This window comes from Chionomys nivalis, chromosome 8 (assembly GCF_950005125.1).
Source record: "Chionomys nivalis chromosome 8, mChiNiv1.1, whole genome shotgun sequence".
NCBI lineage: Eukaryota > Metazoa > Chordata > Mammalia > Rodentia > Cricetidae > Chionomys > Chionomys nivalis.
The window spans coordinates 51,509,963-51,531,658 of NC_080093.1; the positions used below are offsets into that span (position 1 = coordinate 51,509,963).

Below are 21,696 nucleotides of genomic sequence, written 5' to 3' on the forward strand. Positions count from 1 at the left end.
ACCTGCTCTCCCCATGGGCTTTTACTTACAGCCGACCAACCTTGTCTACTGGAGTTTGCCTTCCTTTGCCCTCCCTCCTTCCCTTTTTTCTCTCTCTGAGATAGCCTCTCAGTAGGCGGACCAGGCTGGCCTCCTAAGTAGATGGGATGACAAGCATGCACTGCCTCACACAAAATCGTCTTCCTATTAAACCACCATTTGAAATTTCTTTCTTATTTACTTTATTTAAATTTATTTATTTATTTATCCATTCATTTATTTATTTTGTCTTTCTTCTTTTTCACTTTGTGTATTTGTTTGTGATAGAATTTCGTGTAGCCCAGGCTGGCCTTGAACGTCTGTCTTCACGCTTTCCCCTCCTAGGTGTTGGAAATACAGACGTGAACCAACTTGACCAGCTCCACTGAAAATTTCAAAGCTCAGAGCATGGCAAACTATTTCCCATAATTGCTCCTGATTCCTTTGGCCCCTAGCTGTTCTCCCAGTGGCATCAGCGGCAAGAAAGACAAGGACTGTGGCAGCTGGAAGGGGTCTTTGCTCTCTGGGATCTGCTGTCCTGTCTTTTTCAGGGACCATTTTTGTTGGGTCATACTATCCTGGCCAGCCTGGTCTACTGAGAACGTTCCAATCCAGCCTGATCTACACAGCAAGTTTCAGGCCAGTCAAGGCTACACAGTGAGACACTGTCTCCAAGAAAGAAAAAGTCCATATGTTCCTGTTTCTTTTTACACCTTGTGATTTTTGCTGTTGTTGAACACTGGATGGGGGAGTCTAAAAATATGTTAACTATAGAAATCAGATTTCTCCTCCTCCAGAGAGTTTTCTGGGCTTAGTTATTTTTGTGTATTTTATATGTTCATCCATCCAAAATAATATGTATTTTAGAGATTTTATTTTCATCCATTTATTTTGTGTATGTGCCTTGGTGCACACGAAGCAGTCAATGGGAAACATTTGGGAGTCAGTTCTGTCCTTCCACCATGTGGGTCCCAGGGATGGCACTCAGATCATCAGGCTTGGCAGCGGGCGCCTTTACTGCTGAGCCGTCTCACCAGCCCTATCGGTGTTCTGATTGTTATAGAGAATCTCTATAACAGTCAGCCTGGGAAGCACATTCTGAGGTCCTCTCCGGTCTTTGTAGAGCCCTGTTCCTTTCCCTAGGCACACACCAGCACTTTCTAATTTTCCTTGCATGTATAACTGTTCTTGACCGCTCAGGGGTTTACATTCTGGTCCCTGAAAGCAGAAAATGAGGGAAAAAAGGAGCATTGGCCCTTTAAATCCCCAGTCGTGTCACTTCTGCTGGGGGGAGGGGCTTGCAACAATGGGGGAGGTGCGTCCTCAATGGCCACCTGCCTCTTTGTCTGCACCTCCAATTCGTTGCAGCCGTCCGAGATCGGAGCCGGCACCCCCAGTGTTTGGAGGACAGAGACCCCTTTACTCTAACTCAGCTGCGGCAGGCTGTTCCTGGAGCGTGTGTGCACAGCTGGCTAGGACCAGAGAGTGAACAGCTGTTGCCACATCAAGAACTAAAATTGCCCAAAACAAACTGCGTAGCGTTGGTTCCCCCTTTCCCTGAGCTTGCAAACCCGGGCTGCCTTGGAAAGTTGGAAAATAATGGAAACAGACAAGATTCTGCCTGTGCAATGTCTAGGCAGAGAGGAATCTGCGGGGCTTCCCACTCGGATATTTTCCAGAATCTTCTGTAGGATGAGACTTACACCCTCTTTTTTCAGCCTGTCTCTGAGCTTCCCATTGTCATAATGTTGTCTTTTGCAAAGCCAAAGTTTTAAAATGTGATGTCTGTTCGTCATTTTTCTCCCTTTTAAGCACCATGGTTTGGTGTCAAATCTAAGAATTACTTTTCTAAGCCAAGATCATTTTCTTCTAAAAGTTTTATAGTTTTATTTTATACTTACATCTGGGCTCTGTGTTTGTTTAATTTTTATAAGAGGGATGGGCCGAGGCTAATTGCTAACTCCTCTTTTCTGAGCCCCCACCCCTCAATTCCTCCTCCAATTGTTTGTGGATGTTCCATTGTTCCATCATTTGTTCAAAGACATTCTTGCTTCACTGGCTCACCCTTTTATCTTCATTAAACATCTATGTCTGAATGCTGTCTTCCCCTCCCTCGGTCCCTTCTTCCCTCCCTGTGTGTATGTGTGTGTGTGTGTGTGTTACACTTGGGTGCCCTGGCTTCTTGAGTGCTAGGATTACAGGTGTTTTTCCCTCTCCCAGAATCTTTGTTGATGCTTAGAATGCTAACGCCCTGGGATTTTGGCTAGGACTGAACCCTGTAAGTACACTCAGAGAGAAATGAGTCCTGGTCATACATAGCCTTGCCAAACCACACACAGGGCACATTTTTCTCTTAAGTTTCGTGTTATTTATTCCCTCGGCATTTTTGTAATATTCTGCTTAAATCTCCTACACTTATTTTGTTATATTTAAATCTAATGATTTAATATTTTAAAGATCTGTGTTAAGCGGTCATTGTTTTTGCTTTTGTGTTTGTTACGGGGTGTGTGTGTGTGTGTGTGTGTGTGTGTGTGTGTGTGCTACATAGCATTCCTGTGAAGGTCAGTACACATTCCGGGATTCCATTTTCTCCTTCCAGCATTTGGAGTCCAGGTAGTCAGGTTTGGCATCTCTTGGGCCTCCGCTGCTTTTTGTTACTCTAAGGTAGAGAAAACAAACAAGAGGAGGCCCCATCCGAAGCGTTTCCGGTCTGCAGTAGACGTGAAGCCCAGCCTGGCAGCTGTACTGAGCTGAGAGAAAGGATCTGGGAGCCTGGAGGCACTGGGCTGGAGTTCACAGGGCAGAGAACCAGAAAGAAGACAGATGGAGGAGCCTGGGAGACACGGAGGTACTGAGATTGCATAGGAATCTGTAGAAGGGCCCTGCAATTAGCCTGAATATCAGTCTGTGCTCAGGCGTGAAGGAACTCCAGGCCTGGGGAAGAGGGCTTGGGGGGATGAGAGAAGCCAGGCACAGAATTAGTTTCTTCCCACCAGCAGAGTGGGGATGGGGAGACCCTTGGGCACTGTACTCAGAAGGTTCTGCCTCAGTAGCAGGGCAAATTAGCCACAGACTAAACATCAGTCTGGTCCTACCCCAGAAAGCAAACCCAGGAAGGGTCCAACTATTTCCAAAGAATAACAGAACAAAGTTCAAGAATATTTATATGAACATGAGAATAGCACATAACAAAGTAAAATTATTTTAAAAACCAGAAGAAGAAGAAGAAGAAGAAGAAGAAGAAGAAGAAGAAGAAGAAGAAGAAGAAGAAGAAGAAGAAGAAGAAGAAGGAGAAAATGTTGCCAGGCATATACATATAAAAGAAAAAAAAAAAACAAGCCTGACTCACAACTGAAATTGGACCAGTAATGATAGAATAATGAAAGTCATAAAAATAGTTATAGAGACTGTCTTATGTACACTAAGAAAGGGAATGTTTTCAGTGTGACATAGGACATGTAAAATTCTTTTAAACTCTTTAGTTGAACTTCAAGCTATTGAAACTACAGAGTCTGGAAGAAACATGTCACGGATATGATTAACCACCGACTAGACGTGGCAGGACGAGCTGTCCAGCTATTCTTTACTCCACTAGTGTGTCAAAGGAAACCCTTCTGGCAGGAAGAAACATGTTCTAGAGAAAACCAGCCATTCTCAAAGGTGGCATTGGAAATGGTAGAAATGGGTAAATATATGCACCTTTTTTTTTTTTTTTTTTGGTTTTTCGAGACAGGGTTTCTCTGTGGTTTTGGAGCCTGTCCTGGAACTAACTCTTATAGACCAGGCTGGTCTCGAACTCACAGAGATCCGCCTGCCTCTGCCTCCCGAGTGCTGGGATTAAAGGCGTGCGCCACCATCGCCCGGCTTATATGCACCTTTTTTATTTTTTGTCTTGCTCTCCTTATAAGATCATTGGCTCTCTAAACAAAAGCAGTAAGAAGAATTTTGGCGTCACTTCTGGTTTCCCTCACCTAAATCTTGTGCGCATGCACCTAACCGTTTCCATTGCACAAGACCCCAGAGCATTAACCCTACCCACCTCGCTGCCGCAGGGTCTTCTATAAAGTCTTCCTAGCACAGGCTGAAATGTATGCTAGTGGTGAAGACGGAGAGCTGCTCACACAACAGCTGGCGCTGATAATTTCGCAATATTACAAAAGGCTAAATTCTCCTTGCTTAAGGGGAGGGTCGGTGATATCTAAAGAGGTCCCAATGGGCAGAGTCTTTCTTTGTTCCCAGCACTCTGAAGACTGAGGCAGGAGAATCTCTATGAGTTGGAAGCCAGCTTAGTCTACATAGTGAGACCCTGTCTCAAAAAACAAAAACAACAAAGAAAACCTATTAGGTCCCTTCTCTGTTTTTATGTTGGGTATGTTTTGTTTGCCTCTGGTGACCCAGTGGGTTTCTTTAGGGCTGCTTACCGGAGCATGAGTGACAGGTCAGGGCTGCATTTTAAAATTATTTCATTACAGAGCTGATAAAGCCTCAATCTTGAATATTTTTAATGCAAACCCCTCAGATGCTTTTTTCTTCTCACCACTCTCTGTTTATACACAATTCATCCTCCGCAGTCAGCTGAGCTGACGAGGGGGGGCAGACGGACCACTGGGCCAGGAGCCTTGGGGAACAAGAAGCTTCCTTCCTTCCTTCCTTCCTTCCTTCCTTCCTTCCTTCCTTCCTCCCTCCCTCCCTCCCTCCCTCCCTCCCTCCCTCCCTCCCTCCCTTCCTTCCTTCTTTCTGTTTGCTTATTTGGTTGTTTGTGTTTTTTTTTTTTTTTTTTTTTTTTTTTGAAACAGGGTTTCTCTATAGCTCTGGAGCCTGTCCTGGATCTCACCATGTAGACCAGGCTGTTCTTGAACTCAAAGAGGTCCTCCGATCTCTGCCTCGCGAGTGCTGGGATTAAAAGTGTGCGCCACCACCACCCAGCTGTCTGTTTTTTGAGAGAGGGTTTCTTTCTGTAGCCCTAGAATTTGCTCTGTAGACCAGGCTAGCCTCAAGCTCAGAGACCTGCCTGCCTCTGCCTCCCTAGCTCTGGGATTAAAGGTGTGCGCCACCACCGCCCAGCGTCAAGAAGCTTTTAAAACACTGCATACCTCCCAGTTTGTTGTGTGTGACACAAATGGATGTGGTCTGTCCTATGTGGATGCTGGGAACTGAACTTGGATCCTCTGTAAAAACAAACAGGAAGTACTCTTGGGGCCAGAGAGATGGGTCTGCAGTCAAGAACAGTGTCTGCTCTTCTATTGAACCCCAGCTTGATTTCTTGCACCCACATGACACCTCTCAACAGTATGTGACTCTGGTTCCAGGGGCCACAGTGCTCTCTTCTGGCCTCTGTGGACACTGCACCCATGTGATGTGTGACATAAACCAGACACATTAGCAGTCAGAACACCATAGACATAAAAATAAAGGTTATAAACATTTTTAATTGCTCTTCACCCCAATCATCTCTCCAGTCACAATATATATGTATAATTTCTTTGAGGTAGGGTCTCTCAATGAACCAGGAACTTGACAGTTTGACCGGACTGACCAACTAGAAAGCCCTGAGATCCACTTCCCCAGGCATAAGTTATAGGCCTGTACTGTCACGCCTGACTTCTTATCGTGGGTTTTTGGGGACTCAAACTCTAGTCACCTGTTTTTACCGACTGAGCCATCTCTTCAGCCCCAAGAAATGTCTTCTGGACCCGATGCTGCAATGTCAGGTAAAGCAACAGAGCAGAATGGCTCCCAGTGACTCACAGGATCTAAACGTCCCGCTCATACAGCCTGGGGACCTTCAGACCACGCCCAGCCATTTGGCTGGCCAATGACAGTTTGACCTCTGGTGCCCAGCCCGAGTCTTTCCGCTCATGCTTTAGGCCAATCACAGCCTTGCCATCAGTCTAGTAGCGCTTCCACCTGGGGACACACGCCCCTTCAGCCGCAGCGGGAACGGCTCATCCAGGCTTTAATCATCAGTGTCTGGAACAGTTTCCAACAGCCCCGGAGCAGCGTGTGCCTCAGCCACCGGGGAAGTCAGCGATTATCTTCTGCGCAGGTGTTCCCAAGTGTTCACGGAGTGTTTAGGATGGCTGGTCCAGGCAGCGTGGTAGGCTGTCTGATTAGTAGACAGTCTTTTCGCTCAAGGATGCTCAGACAGCAAGACAGAGACCAGTAGCTGTCAATTAAAGAGCCGGATTGCCCCAACCCCAGTGTCTCTGCTTACTCACAGGAAAAGGAGTCAGAGAAGGGATGCTTAAAGGATAAACAGAAACAGTTTATCATTAGTAGTAATGGTGGTTGTAACAGTTTTAACGAGATTTTAGCATGCTTGCTCCTGCCCTGGGCCCAGGAAGAGGTGTGTCCCCCTCATCTGTCCCAAGGTTACTAAAACTCTTCTCTTGGTTTTCTTCTTTTCCTTTTTTTTAAAATTATGATCTTATTTTTTGAGATTATAGTATGATTAGATCGTACCCCTCCTTGCATTTCTTTCAACCCCACCCTTGCTCTCTCTCAAATTCCTGGCCCTAAACATATCATACAACCTGTTCAGTCTGTATAATGTTACTGGTGTGTGTGCTACTGGCTAGCCATCTGGTGCTGGATAATCACTTGGCTCCCTCTTCCCCAGGAGGACTGTTTCTCTCATTCTCAGCCTTCTTCAGTCGCCTGAAGGTCTCTGTGTTTAAGGCCCCTGGGCTTGCCCTCTTCCACTTTAGCCTGTCTGTTGGTGTCATCCTTGTTAAGGACTTATGTAGTCAGACCTGTTGGTGAGGCTTCGTGCTTCAGGGTGTAGTCTCTGACATTTTCTTATTTTTTATCTATCTATCTATCTATCTATCTATCTATCTATCTATCTATCGACAGGATCTCTCTAGTAGCCCTGACTGTCCTGGAATTCGCTATGTAGACCAGGCAATCTCACAGCAGACTTTCTGATCTGGCTCTTACAGTCTTTCTGCCCCTCTTCCACAGTGACCCTTGAGCCTCAGGTACAGGAGCTGTGTTTTAGATGCATTAGTCTACATTTTGATTGGCTGTGGTTTTCTGTAATGGATTCCGTCTGTTTCAAAGACAGGGACGACCCTTATCTGTGGCATAAGGACACATATTTAGAATGTGGTTAGGGACTGTGCTGCTTTAGTCAAGTGGCAGTGGTGGGTTCTCTACTAAGATCCGTGACTTCACCAGCCCTGGCTAGCTGGCTAGGTTTCCAGTTCCAGGCGTGGTTTCCCTCTTGTGGCGAGGGCCTGAAGTCTACTTAGAGAGCTGTTGGTTACCAAGAAGGCGTGTGTGCCACTATTGCACTCTTGGGGTTATCGTGCCATGATGGCCATTGGTTCATACCCATAATGTCTTCTCTCCATTGGAAGTTTGCATGGTGCCTTCTGATGCCATGAAAGTTCAGAGAGGAGGCTTTCAAGTCAGGTTCAGCTTGGATCCTTGCTGGGAGCCGATTTGAGTGGCCGCCATTACAAGATGGCACTTGGCCCCGGCCTCGCTTGGTGGACAGCTCCATATTAGGCAATGCAGTGGAACCGTGCCTCTCGCATGTGCAGTGACGATGATGTGCTTAGGGCCAATCCCGTGGCCAGGAGCATCGGCAGGTGCGCATCGGCCAATCCAGGCATGACTCGTTCCCTTACCCCCTATATAAGCAGCCGCTGCTTGGCACTCGGGGCCCCTCGCTTCCGCTCTCCCTTCAACCAAGAGGCTCCAATAAAGCGTGATTTGGGAAGAATCCTTGTCTGGTGGTCGTCTTTTCCTGCTGGTCAGGGAGTTCACCGCAACTGGTGCCGGAAACCCGGGACGCTAGGACAAGCTTTGGTACCGAGTGAGGGGCCAAAGAGGATTCAGAACTCGACACGCGGAGCGGCGACGTCAGTGAGTCTCCCAGGTATGATGATTGCTGGGGTTGCACCTGAGGTGTTTTGCTTGATCTTTGGGGCCCTCATGATTGTTGTTTTTCTGTGCTGCTTTTGGTTGCGCAGGGAAGGGAGGAAGGCACAGCAAGCACACCAGGACAGCCTATCAGAGTCAGATTCAAAAGGGGGGGACTTAGGCAGGTCTAGACAGAAAAGAATAAAGATAAAAAAGGATAGTAAAAAGGAAAAGGATAACAAGATAAAGGGTATACCTAGAGAAGAAACTCAAGAGGACCCTCAACTGGAGGAAGGGGATAAAAAGCAGAAAAACCGGCTTTACCTACTCCTCACAGAATTCACTGACTTAAATTTGTCGGACGATGAACTCATCTCACAGGAAGAGGGGGAGCTAGAGGAGGAGGCTGCTAAATATGAGGAAGAAAGGTATGAGCGGGACTATCACCGTCCCCCAGCCTATAACCCACCCGGTGCTCGCGCACCGATGGAGGGTGTGTCTGGCCCCTCGGCACCACCATTAGGTACACAAGTGGCTGAACCAGGAAGGGGTTGCCATTATATTAGCCAGAGCACTTGGGCACGCTTAGCCTCAGCATACCCGGTGATGGAGGATCCCGTCACCCATCATAGGTGGTATGAGCCAGTGCCATATAAACAACTAAAAGATCTGGTAACAGCAGTTAAGGATTTTGGGGCTACTGCAGATTATCCAATCGCCCTCCTGCGCAGACTTTGCACCTCGGTGCTGACGCCTACAGATTGGACAGAGATGGCTAGGGCCTGCTTGACTCAGGGACAGTTTCTGGATTTCAAGTCTCTGGTTGCCGATAGAGCCCATACCCAGGCTAGAGTTAATGCTCAAAATGGTCATCATGATTGGACAGCTGATATGCTTCTAGGACAAGGACAGTTCACTGGCAACCAGGTTGGATTCCCTCTAGAGGTCTATCAGCAGATAAGTGATATTCACTACAAGGCCTGGAAGGCGCTCCCCAATAAGGGGGAGGTAGCTGGCAATCTAACCAAAGTTATTCAGGGGCCTGTGGAGCCGTTTTCAGACTTTGTGGCTAGGATGATGGAGGTTGCAGATAAAACATTTGGCAGCTCTGAATACACCTTGCCCTTGTGCTGCAGATTATTTTTGAACAAAGTACCAAGGAATGTCAGAGAGCCATAGCACCGGTCAGGCACAAGGGACTGGATGCCTGGATAAAGGCTTGTAGAGAGATCGGGGGTCCCTTGACTAATGCAGGACTTGCAGCCGCTATGCTTTCAGCCACAAAGTCAGCCCGTGATAATAAAGGAAGAGGGTGTTTTCGCTGCGGCCAGTTGGGGCACCTTAAACGAAACTGCCCCAACGGCAGTGGGCCGCCAGGAACAGCCGTGAAACTGGGCCCACGTATGCCTGGTACTTGTCCCCGCTGTAAAAAGGGAAAGCATTGGGCTAATGAATGTCGTTCAGTTAAGGACATTAACGGCCATCCCATCCCACAAACTTCCAATCTTGTGTCAAAAAACGGGATGAGGGGCCCTCAACCCCGGGGCCCAAAAATATTTGGGGCATTTCAGACTTCAGTTCCAGCCCAGAACCCAGTAGGATCAACCCACCAGTCCGGAGGGCAACCATCGGTTCCGCAGGGATGGACCTCTGTGCCACCTCCGGAATGGTACTGACCCCGGAGGTAGGCATCCAGATATTGGGGACTGACATGTCCGGCCCCTTGCCACGGGGCCATGTGGGGATTGTCCTGGGGCGTTCCTCATCCACAATGAAAGGTTTGATTGTCCTTCCAAGAGTTATTGACCCTGATTATACGGGGCAGATCAAGCTCCTTTGTTATTCTCTCAATGGTGTCATCTCTATCACCCCTGGCAATCAGCTTGCACAATTGTTAATTTTGCCTTCTCAGCATGAGAAGTTTCCCTTCACAGGCACATCAAGGGGGAGTGCTGGTCTAGGCTCTACTGGAGTTGATCTCGCTTGTTTATCAATGGCCTTGGACAATAGGCCTGTTTTACAGTTGATAATTGAAGGAAGGACTTTCTCAGGCCTGGTGGATACAGGGGCAGACCAAAGCATTATCAGAAACCAGGACTGGCCAAAACAATGGCCCTTGCAACAATCCTCCCAGTCCTTACAGGGGCTGGGATATGCATGGACTCCATGCATAAGCTCCAGAGAACTAACCTGGAGGATGGAGGACCAACAAGGAAAGGTCCAGCCTTTTGTGGTAGATCTCCCGATCAGCTTATGGGGGAGGGACATCCAACAGCAGCTCAAGCTCAGATTAACCAATGAGTTTTCAGAAAAAAGCAAGGATATGATGCGGCAGCAGGGGTTTGTTCCCTCACAAGGTTTGGGGAGGTGCCTTCAAGGTATACCCCAACCGATTCCGCCAGCCAGCAAAACCGATCGAAGGGGACTGGGTTTTTCCTAGGGGCCACTGACATGTCGGCTTCTATTATAAGGTCCTTGCCCATACCATGGGTAACAAACAAGGCAGTATGGGTACCTCAGTGGCCCCTTTCCCAGGAAAAACTGGAAGCCACTAGACAATTGATTCAAGAACAGTTATTACTAGGTCATATTGAACCATCCGTGTCTCCATGGAACACCCCAATTTTTGTTGTAAAAAAGACATCAGGAAAATGGAGATTACTTCATGATTTGAGGGCCGTTAACAGTCAGATGCAAGTTATGGGCTCAACCCAGAGAGGCCTCAGCATTGCCAAGGGGTTGGCCTATCAAGGTCCTGGATATTAAAGATTGTTTTTTCTCCATTCCTCTATGCCCACGAGATAGGGAGAGATTTGCTTTCACTGTACCTTCTGTCAATCATGAGCAACCAGATGCCCGTTTTCAATGGCGAGTTCTCCCACAGGGAATGGCCAATAGTCCCACTATGTGTCAGCTATTTGTGGATTCTGCCTTGATGGCTGTGAGGCAACAATACCCTTCTGTTAGAATTATTCATTACATGGATGATATCTTATTGGCAGCAGCGTCCCAACGGACGCTTGAAAATGCTTTTCAAAAGACAGTTCAAACCTTGGAGGCATATGGGTTAACCATAGCCCCTGACAAGGTACAAAGTTCTACGACAGCGAAATTCTTGGGATCTATTATTTCTCCCGATGCCATTCGTCCCCAGAAAGTTCTTATACGGACTCAGCATTTAAAAACTCTTAATGATTTTCAGCAATTGCTTGGGGATATTAACTGGATCCGGGGGTATCTTCACATACCTCGGTCCGAGCTGTTGCCTTTGTTTTCCATCCTGGAGGGTAATCCTGAAGTAACTTCCCCTCGCTCCTTGACACCTGCAACCATGCACTCCTTGCAAGAGGTTGAGAAAGCCCTATCCCAGGCTCAATTACATCGATATGATCCCTCTTTGCCTATTCTCTTGTGCATCTTAAAGACGAGACATTCACCCACAGGGGTCCTGTGGCAAACGGGGCCCTTATGGTGGTTGCATGGCAATTCCATTGGGGCAAAAACACTTAGGTATTTCCCCAACTTGGTAGCTGTTCAGGCTCTAAATGGCATAAGGTGTTGCTTGTCCTCCTTTGCAAAAATGCCTGACAAATTAATTATACCCTATACCAAGGATCAGGTGGAGACTTTGGCTGCCACCGTGGACGATTGGGCCCTTTTGGTCTGCGCTTTTCCAAATATCATAGATAATCATCTCCCTAAACATCCCATCCTAAGTTTTGTAGAAAATAACTTGATCTATTTCCCCCGAGTGACCTCCCTAAGACCAATAGCGGGAGCCTTGACTATATTTACTGATGGGTCCAAATCAGGGAAAGGTGCTATGGTGGTGGGTAATTGACCACCAGAGGTTTTCAGCTACCAGCCCGGCACCCCCCAGGCCACAGAATGTCTGGTGGTGTTAGAAGTTTTTAAGAGATTCCAGGAACCTTTTAATTTGTTCTCAGATTCTCAATATGTGGTTAATGCTGTCTCTTTGCTTGAGATAGTTGCCTCGGTTCGCCAGGCGAGCCCAGTATCTAATATTTTGCTGCAAATTCAACATTACATCTTACAGAGGAATAATCCATTTTATATTGGTCATATTAGGGCACATACCTTATTACCTGGCTTTATGTCAGAGAATAATGCCAAAGCTGATCAAGCTACTAGAGCCATGGTTCTGGTTACAGCTGACCCATTGCAGCTCGCTCAGGAGTTTCATAATCTTTATCATGTACCTGCTGATACCCTTCGCAGAAAATTTTTTTTTATTTATTATGTATACAATATTCTGTCTGTGTGAATGCCTGCAGGCCAGAAGAGGGCATCAGACTCCATTACAGATGGTTGTGAGCCACCATGTGGTTGCTGGGAATTGAACTCAAGATGTTTGGAAGAGCAGGCAATGCTCTTAACCTCTGAGCCATCTCTCCAGCCCCCCCTTCGCAGAAAATTTGCCCTGTCTCGGAGTAATGCAAGAGACATTGTAAAAGCCTGTTCCTCTTGTGTCACCTTCTTTCATCCTCCTCACATAGGAGTTAATCCCCGAGGCTTGCGTCCAAATGCGTTGTGGCAAATGGATGTAACCCATGTTCCTGAGTTTGGAAAACTTAAATATCTTCATGTTTCTGTCGATACCTATTCGGGTATCATATTTGCCACTCCATTGGCAGGCGAAAAGGTCACCCATGTCAAGACCCACTGCCTAGAGGCCTGGGCGGCTTGGGGCAAACCCACCTGCCTTAAAACTGATAATGGCCCTGCTTATTCCTCAAAAGGTTTCCATGCCTTCTGTGCACAGCTTCATGTGGAACATTCCACTGGCATACCCTACAATCCCCAAGGTCAGGGGATTGTGGAGAGGGCAAATAGAAGCCTTAAAGAACTCCTACAGAAACAGAAAGGGGGAATAGCGGAGATAGCTTCCCCCAGGAACAGAGTTGCACTGGCATTTTTTACTTTTAACTTTTTGATAGTTGACGGCCGGGGCAGGACAGCTGCTGATCGGCATGCTGCAATGACCCTTGAAGATAAAGGAGAGGCCGTCATGTGGAAGGATGTGTTGGATAACAAATGGTATGGCCTGGATCCTGTCATCAGAAGATCCAGGGGAGCTATTTGTGTTTTCCCGCAGGGTCAAGAGGTGCCTCGCTGGGTTCCATGCCGATTGACAAGAACCATTAAGGGTGATTCAATTGCTCCCCAGCCAATGGAGGAAGGCCATGATCCGGTCGAAGATGACGCCGCTGCTGTTCCTGATGATGGTGGTGATGACAATCCGGATTCGGGCAGAGCAGAGATGGGGAATACTGTCTGCCTTCCCTAAGCCGATTCCTGTTCGCCACAATGCCGTGGTTTTCCCCCGCTTTTTTATTACCAACAAGGATTTGGGCCTCCCCATGTTACAGGCTTTTTGGTTCAATGGAACCTTCTTAAAATCTGCTAACGCCCTATAATAAATGGCTCCTCTGCAGGGTTAATGGCAGTTGCTCTGATCTCTCCCCTTTTTGTGTTACTTCAGGGAGAGCAGGCTGGACAGAGCAACTTTAGTTGTGCTACCAATACCACTAATAAGTGCAAAGTGAGTAATGGTACAGGCTATTCTGGGCCTCAATGGGCCCCCGCTAATTTCACTAGAGGCTGCAACAAAAGGTTTTTGGATATCAGGAATGTTTTTTGCATGCTGCATAGGAGAATGTATAGTCTGCCTTTGGCTAATATGCCGCCTCTGAGCTCAGACATCTCAAGATAAGGTTGCGGTTCTACAAGCATTAGCCGCTTTGGAGAATGGCGATTCGCCCCAAGTATGGTTAAAAGGCCAGTTGATTTGTTCCTTGAATAGCCTTTGCACTCTCAGGGAGAAATTCTCCATTGCACTGAGGAAGGTATGCATTTTTACCCTGAGTACTGCCTTTGCACCTCCCAGGAGTTTATTCCATTGCACGGGAGAAGGAGTACCAGGAGTTTTGGGCCTCCTTTGATCGGTCCTTGCATCATGAGGTGAGGACCTGAACAGGACTAAGACCTTCTCACTGGCCTACAGAGAAAAACAAAAAGGGGGAGCTGCTGGGTGCCGATTCGAGTGGCCGCCATTACAAGATGGCACTTGGCCCCGGCCTCGCTTGCTGGACAGCTCCATATTAGGCAATGCAGTGGAACCGTGCCTCTCACATGTGCAGTGACGATGATGTGCTTAGGGCCAATCCCGTGGCCAGGAGCATCGGCAGGTGCGCATTGGCCAATCCAGGCACGACTCGTTCCCTTACCCCCTATATAAGCAGTCGCTGCTTGGCACTCGGGGCCCCTCGCTTCCGCTCTCCCTTCAACCAAGAGGCTCCAATAAAGCGTGATTTGGGAAGAATCCTCGTCTGGTGGTCGTCTTTTCCTGCTGGTCAGGGAGTTCGCCGCAGATCCTCTGGGCCCTGCGTCAGAAGCTCACAGTGTCTTCAGCAATAAGGACTGACCTTACCTCAGGAAGCAATCAATGACACAGAAATGGCTTATGTTTTTATCTCTTGGATAAAGCAGACCAACACCTAAGAGAGTGATTCTCATGCCAACTCTTGGGGGTTTTCTTAGACAGTCTATGGATATTGGAGGAAGCATTGCCAGGCTCCTTTGATTTCTTTTTTTTAGATTGACTTTTGTGCTTACCCACTCGTGTGTGTCATGATCCCCTATACCAGAATATGCTAATGTCGTTCATTAGGAGGTCACCTGGGGAAGAGGTATTATCAGTCTCTGTGACAAAATAGGCATAGGCAAGACGTGACCTAACTCATCCTCCCCCACCTAGAAAACAGAAAGCTAATTAAGTTTTATTAACTTACTTCTCAGTTTACATTTGATATAAAAGATGTTTGGAAAATAACATTTTCAGTATTTGAATGATCACTGAAACTCCTTCCGATACTATCTTGTGAACTGTGTCTTCATTATTCCCATGCCTCTATGCTGGTATGGGAAATGTTTTATGTTGGGGCTGGACCCTGACAGGGTCTCCTAAACTCCGCCCCCAGGAGGTGTCTGCTGGAGTGGGAAGGTCAGTTTTCTTCAGTGGTTCAGGCCCAGATAGTCTCCCTGTGCTCAGGCAGATGGTCCTATACCCATTGCACATACAGGTGAGACTAAATACACTCAGTGGGTATTTGAAAAGAGAAACACATACACATGAATTTAGCAGAGAAAAAGTAGTGGTTGGTTAATAAAAAAGGAATTAGAGAGGAAGGGACGGAGGTGGATTTGATCCAAGCACATTATATACATGTATGAATATTAAATCTTTTTGTTTTGTTTTGTTTTGCTTTTTTGTTTCTCGAGACAAGGTTTCTCTGTAGCTTTGGAACCTGTCCTAGAACTCACTCTGTGGACCAGGCTGGCCTCGAACTCACAGACATCCACCTGTCTCTGACTCCCAAGTCCTGGGATTAAAGGTATGTGCCACCACCACACAGCTAACATTAAATCTTAAAATGAAAACGAACAAGGCTGGAGAGATGACTCAGCGATAAGAGCACTGGTTGCTCTTCTAGAGGACTTGAGTTTGATTCCCAGCACCCACATGGTGGCTCATAGGCTTCTATAGCTCCAGATACAGGATCTGATACCCTCTTCTGGTCTCCTCAGGCACCAGGCACATAGACCTGCATACAAACAAACCACCTGCCACATTAAAGAGAGAGAGAGAGAGAGAGAGAGAGAGAGAGAGAGAGAGAGAGAGAGAGAGAAAACAACTCAGGCTGAGAGTACAGCTCAGTGGTCAGGATTTACCTACCATGGGTGAAGCCCTAAAGTTCATTTCACCAACAGAGGGTGGGGTAGGTGATAGTGGTGGATATGACTGCTAATTTTGGGGAGTGTTTTGTTTTAATTTTTGTTTTAGGCTTTTGTTTGTTTGTTTGTTTGTTTGTTTGTTTGAGACCGAACCCGAACCTCACTATGTACTCTTGGCTGGCCTGGAACTCAATATGTAAACCAAACTGGCCTTAGAGGGCTTTTGTTGTTGGTTTGGTTTGGTTTTGCTTTTCAAGACAGGGTTTCTCTGTGTGACAGCCCAAGCTGTCCTTGAACTCACTCTGTAGAACAGACTGACCTCGAACTCACAGAGATCCACCTACCTCTGCCCTTCTGAGTGCTGAGGTTGTTTTTGGTTTTTTGTTTTTGTTTTTTTTTTGTTGTTGTTGTTTTTTTTTTTGGTTTTTTAAGACAGGGTTTCTCTGTGGCTTCGGAGCCTGTCCTGTAACTAGCTCTTGTAGACCAGGCTGGCCTCGAACTCACAGAGATCCGCCTGCCTTTGCCTCCCAAGTGCTGGGATTTAAAGGCGTGCGTCACCATCGCTCGGCGTGAGTGCTGGGATTATAGGCGTGCACCACCACTGCTTAGCTGGATAAAGTGTATTTTTTTTCTAAACCAGTTTTAGTCTTTATTCTCTGTCTGCTGCATAGAATTGACAAGTGCACATAGGGACAAAAATCTCAGTCAATGCTTTTTCACTAAGGCTGGGTTTCCTTACCTTGTTAGTCAATTACTCAGCAAACTGTATCTGCCTATTCTTTAATAAGGTTTGAATTGCTACTCAGAACTAAGTAAAAATGTTTTAAAGAATGTTCCTGTTAGCCTTGGCAACAGGGTGAGACCCTCCTTATAGTATGTATCAGTCGACTCTGAGTTAAAAAAACCCCACCATGACAGTGATATCATCCCGATACATTCTGGCTACATCTCCTGGTAACGTCAGCATGGCGGCCAGTCACTCTAGTTACATCTCCCTTTACTTGTTGCTCCCGATGGCATGTCTGATCAGATGCGCGGCTGCATTTTGGTCAGCTGTATGGAGCTCGCTGGCTTTCCTCTGCAGCAGCAGCCTCTGCATGAGCCCCAGGTTGGCCCGTCTTTGGTTCAGGTGCGGCTATGTCAACCACCCTTGGACAGGTGCCCACCACCAACCTCACCACATCCTCATTGCCCGGCATGTCCCACAGACCATCTGAGGCCAGCACAAGGAACTTATCTTGGGGCCTCAGCCTGTGGTATGTAACCTCAGGCTTGGCAGTCAGACAGGGTGGAGTGTAGTAGTGGGGCGATGTGAACTGGTAGATGTTGAGGACCTCAGTATCAGCCCCTCCCTAGCACACTACGCTGCAACTCTTTACTCCGCTTGAGCTGGACATCCCCAAAGGCCCTTCAGGGTGTGAGGACACCCAGCAGCCTATCATCTATGATGAGTGTCCTGTTCTCAGACTCAGGGTGTTCTCTCTTAAGCCGGGATAGCTCAGCCTCATTCCAAGCATTGTGGTCATGGGTAAGAGGTAAACAGGACCACACACGATTGTCTTCTGGACACCAAGGATAGCCCGGCAGTCACCAGCATTTGCTACATGCAGGTGAACTCCGCTGACATGGGCCATGCAAGCTGTTGCACAGAAAAAGCAACCTGGAGGGATAAGTTCTCCGGTCTTCCAGGGGAGCCTGAGCTTCTAGTGAGAGGTCTGAATCCAGTCTCTGGAAGGAGTACATCAATGCTTCTTCAATGCTCAACCCCATTTCCATATGCAAGTCAAGAAGTTCCTGCCAATAGACTCAGAGGTGGTCCAGGTGTACGGATGTGGCATCCTTATAAATACTATCCCCAGGATGCCTGAGCCACTGAAGGATGGGCAGCAAAGGCTTCCTGTTTTCCCTTGCGTCCTCCGTCTGCTCCGAGGTTTGGTGGGACATCAGGGACACTGCCATGTAGTAGAAGAGCCTCTCGCTCTCCGCTTGGGCCCATGCATGGCCACCACGGCCATCAAAAATGCCAATCATCAGTCTGTTGGTTTACATGCAGGAAGCTACACCTTGCTGGCCCTTTGTTTGGTCGGAAGTGTCACCTCAGCTCCCTTTACACAAAAAGTCTGGAATATTCAGCTGGGGGCTTCATGCCAGCCTCTGGCATAAGCTCCCTCCCCTGAGAGTTGCCTCAGTCCAAACTCCACCTTCGAGAAAGCCTGCCAAACAGTGACCCCCCCTCCCCCGGGAGGATCAAGACCACTTCCACAGGCTGTTTAAACTGCCCCCCAGAGAATGAACACATGATCTCCAGGTTTCCCATGGTCTCCCCTTCTCTCTTTTCCCCTCTCCATGTTTTCCTGGGGCCACTCAGGAGTATTATCATCTATTAAACATGGGCATCTTTTAATTCAGTCTGATTTGGTCTGATTGGGATAATTTGCGTCAGCGGGGAGGTTTGTCTCAAAAAAAATACTTAACATCCTCCACTGAGGAATTGGCAGCCAGCTGGTTGCTCTCAAACCTTAACACTGAATTTGGAACTCCATTGTTGGAATCAAGAACCTTGTGAGAAGACGCCACTCGAAGCATGTTGTTGACCTGTTCAGGGCTAAGTGGAAATCCTTTTCCTCGGTTGATGTGTGCCTGTAGGCTTTCTGCAGAGCAAAGCTACCGCATGGAATACTGGTCGTTAGAGTCAATGACTGGAGATGAAAGCCACCATTTCAGTTGACTCCTATTTGAGGCACCCCCTTGAGTATAAGTGTCTACCTCCTTGTAATATAGCAATTCGATTCCTTGCAGAATTGAAGATCCAGTAAGACACCGTACTTGACATTCGGAAGCTATATTGGCAAGTGGAGGTGGTTGTTTTCAGCTCGTTGGTTGCTTGGGAAAGGCAGAGGACCAGAGCAACAGATATACCCTCAGTCTAAAGTGTATTCTTTAAAGTGACCCAGAGAGATGACTTAATGGTTAAGAGCATTGGTTGTTCTTGCAGAGGACCTGGGATTGATTCGCAGCACCCACACGGCAGCTCATAAATATCTGTAAATATTTGTAAGATCCAGTGGCTTTTTCTGGCCTCTGAAGGCACTGCACACAAACAATTCTTAGCCGTATGTGCGGACAAAACATCCATACACACAAAACAGAAATCCATAAATATTTTTAAATGCCCTATCTGTATACTATGTAAGAAATGAATTTTAAATATGAAAACCAAATTGGTTAAAGAAGAAATGGAAAAAACACAAACCATATTAACATTTGTCAAAAGATCTACAATGGATATTTTAATATTAGACCAAGTACATGTTAGGGTAGAGAATGTGACCGGGTGTGAAAAAGCTGACTTATGGAGAAGACATAACAAACTTCAAAATGCATACAAGGGGCTGGGTGTGGCACACACCCTTTTCATCGCAGCATTCGGGGGGCAGACAGACAGATCTCTGTGAGTTCCAGGCCAGCCAGGGCTACATGTTGAGACCCTGTTGTTTAAAAACATAGGATCTGAGAGACCAAGATAGTTGGGACATTCTCCAGCTTTCTCAGAAATGCCTGGGCAAAGGAACCAGTGCTTATGGTGTCCACCACCCCTGGGAGCCTCACTGTAATTATGCCTTGACACCAAGTGTGCCCCCATGATCAAACCAGCCACACCCTACAATTACTCTGTGCCTGTGAGAGATAATGGCAACGTGCCTGATGTGCCAGCCACTCCCGGGACCTCCGGGGCCCAGGCCTGGAATGGCTGAAGAATGTGTGAATACTTCCACAGATGGAAGAGGCCCTGCCCCCATTTTCCCCAATAAACAGGTGGAAATTTAAAAAAAATACATACATACATGCATGCATTCATACATACATATACATACATACGTACGTACATACATACATACATACATATGCTGAAGAGATGGTCCGTAGTTAAGAAAATGCACTGCCCTCCTGAAGAACCTAAGTTCAGTTTCCAGCACCAACATCAGGTGGCTCCTAACTCCCTGTGAGCACAGCTTCAGGGATCCAACGCATCTGACCGCAGAGACTCACTGGCTTATACCCTCCCACGACAGACACGCACAATGACTAGAAACAGCAAAGACAAAAAGAATGCAAGGACAGCCGGGCGGTGGTGGCGCACGCCTTTAATCCCAGCACTCGGGAGGCAGAGGCAGGCGGATCTCTGCGAGTTCGAGACCAGCCTGGTCTACAAGAGCTAGTTCCAGGACAGGCTCCAAAACCGCAAAGAAACCCTGTCTCGAAAAACCAAAATAAATAAATAAATAAATAAAAATAAAAATAAAAAAAGAATGCAAGGACAGAAAGAATGAGGAGGCTGGACAGCAGTGGTGGAACACAACTTTAACCCCAGTACTCAGGAGGCAGAGGCAGATGGAGCTCTATGAGTTCGAGGCCAGCCTGGGCTACAGAGTGAGTTCCAGGACATCCAGGACTACACAGAGAAACTCTGTCTTGAAAAACCAATTAAAGAAAGAAAGAACTAGAAGAAACGAATAACCATGACTTTAGCAGTAGACGTTACACCCCCTTCTCATTAGCAGATAAACCAGTTGTCAGAGGCCCAGTATGGATAAAGATGTGGCTACCACTGCCAAACAGCTTGATAGAACCAACTCCTCTAGAAAAGTTACATATGTGAACAATTCAGTTATCAAGGAGACAGCAACAAATTTAAAAAGATTCCTTCTTGCCAGACAGTGGTGGCGCAAGCCTTTAATTCCAGCACTCAGGAGACAGAGGCAGGTGGATCTCTGTGAGTTCAAGGCCAGCCTGGTCTACAGAGCACATTTTAGGACAGCCTATCTTGAAACAAACAAACAACAACAAAAAAAATCATTCTCTAATTACAGTGCATTAAACTAGAAAAAAGAAGCATTTCTATAAATTCTCCAAATTTTTGGAGGCTATATGACATTTCTTTAAGTAGTGGATAATTTAAAACCATCAGGATGGAAGTTAGAAACACTGTGTGTGTATGTGTGTATATGTGCTGTGTGTATGTGTGTCTGTGTATATGTTTGATTGTGTGCATATATGCATGTGTTATGTGTGTTTGTATGAATGTGTGAGCATGCATGTGTATACATGCTTGTATGTAAATGTGTATATATTTATGTGTGTATGTATGTTTTGTGGATATGTGTAGTTATTTATTTATTCATTCATTTATTCATTAGAGTGGCTTACAGACTGTGGTCTAGCTAGTTCAACAATGGCTGTCTACCAATGGAAAGTCCAAGAATTCAGTAGTTGTTCAGTCCATGAGGCTAAATGTCTCAGCTGGTCTTTAGCACACACCAGAACCCCAAGGACGTAGGCTGTAAACCAGTGAAGGAATGAACTTTCAAGATGAAAGCAAGCAGGCAAAGAGTAAAAGCTTCCTTCTTTCATGTCCGTTACATAAGATGCCACCAGAAGGTATAACCCTGTTTTAAGATGGATCTTCCCACCTCAAAAATCTGGATTAAAGGTTAGTCTTCCCACTTCAAATGAGTTCTTTAAGAAAAATCAGAGCTGGAGAGATGGCTCAGTGGTTAACAGCACTGGCTGCTCTCACGAAGGACCTGGATTCAATTCCCAGAACCAGCAGGGCAGCTCACAACAACCTATAACTCCAGTTCCGATGGATCTGATGTTCCCTTCTGGACTCCAAGGGCACTTTTAGTCATGTGCACATATGCATGCCCAATATATGAACACACACATGTAATTTAAAATAACCAGGCAATGGTGGCTCAAACTTTTAATCCCAACACTCAGGTGGCAGAGGCAGGCAGATCTCTGTGAGTTCGAGGCCAGCCTGGTCTACAGAGTGAGTTCCAGGACAGCCAGAACTACACAGAGAAAACTTGTCTCAAAAAAACCAAACATTAATAAAGAAAAATTGAATAAAATAAAAATTAAAAATAAAAAGAATTATATAACTTAATTTGAGTGAAGTGGAGGACACTGGTAATCCTTATACTCAGGAAGATGAGGCAAGAGGATCATAAATTGAGTTTAGGCTACATGATGAGAGTCTTGTGGGGGCGG

The 21,696-nt window shown here is 46.6% G+C and overlaps 2 pseudogenes; one reads left to right on the top strand and one right to left on the bottom strand.

The window, feature by feature from the left end:
- Positions 1-16,440: 16,440 nt before the first annotated feature.
- Positions 16,441-18,475, bottom strand: LOC130879869 (pyruvate dehydrogenase [acetyl-transferring]-phosphatase 2, mitochondrial-like; annotated as a pseudogene).
- Positions 18,476-18,923: 448 nt separating this feature from the next.
- On the top strand, positions 18,924-19,408 carry LOC130879870 (NADH dehydrogenase [ubiquinone] 1 alpha subcomplex subunit 3-like; annotated as a pseudogene).
- Positions 19,409-21,696: the final 2,288 nt, after the last annotated feature.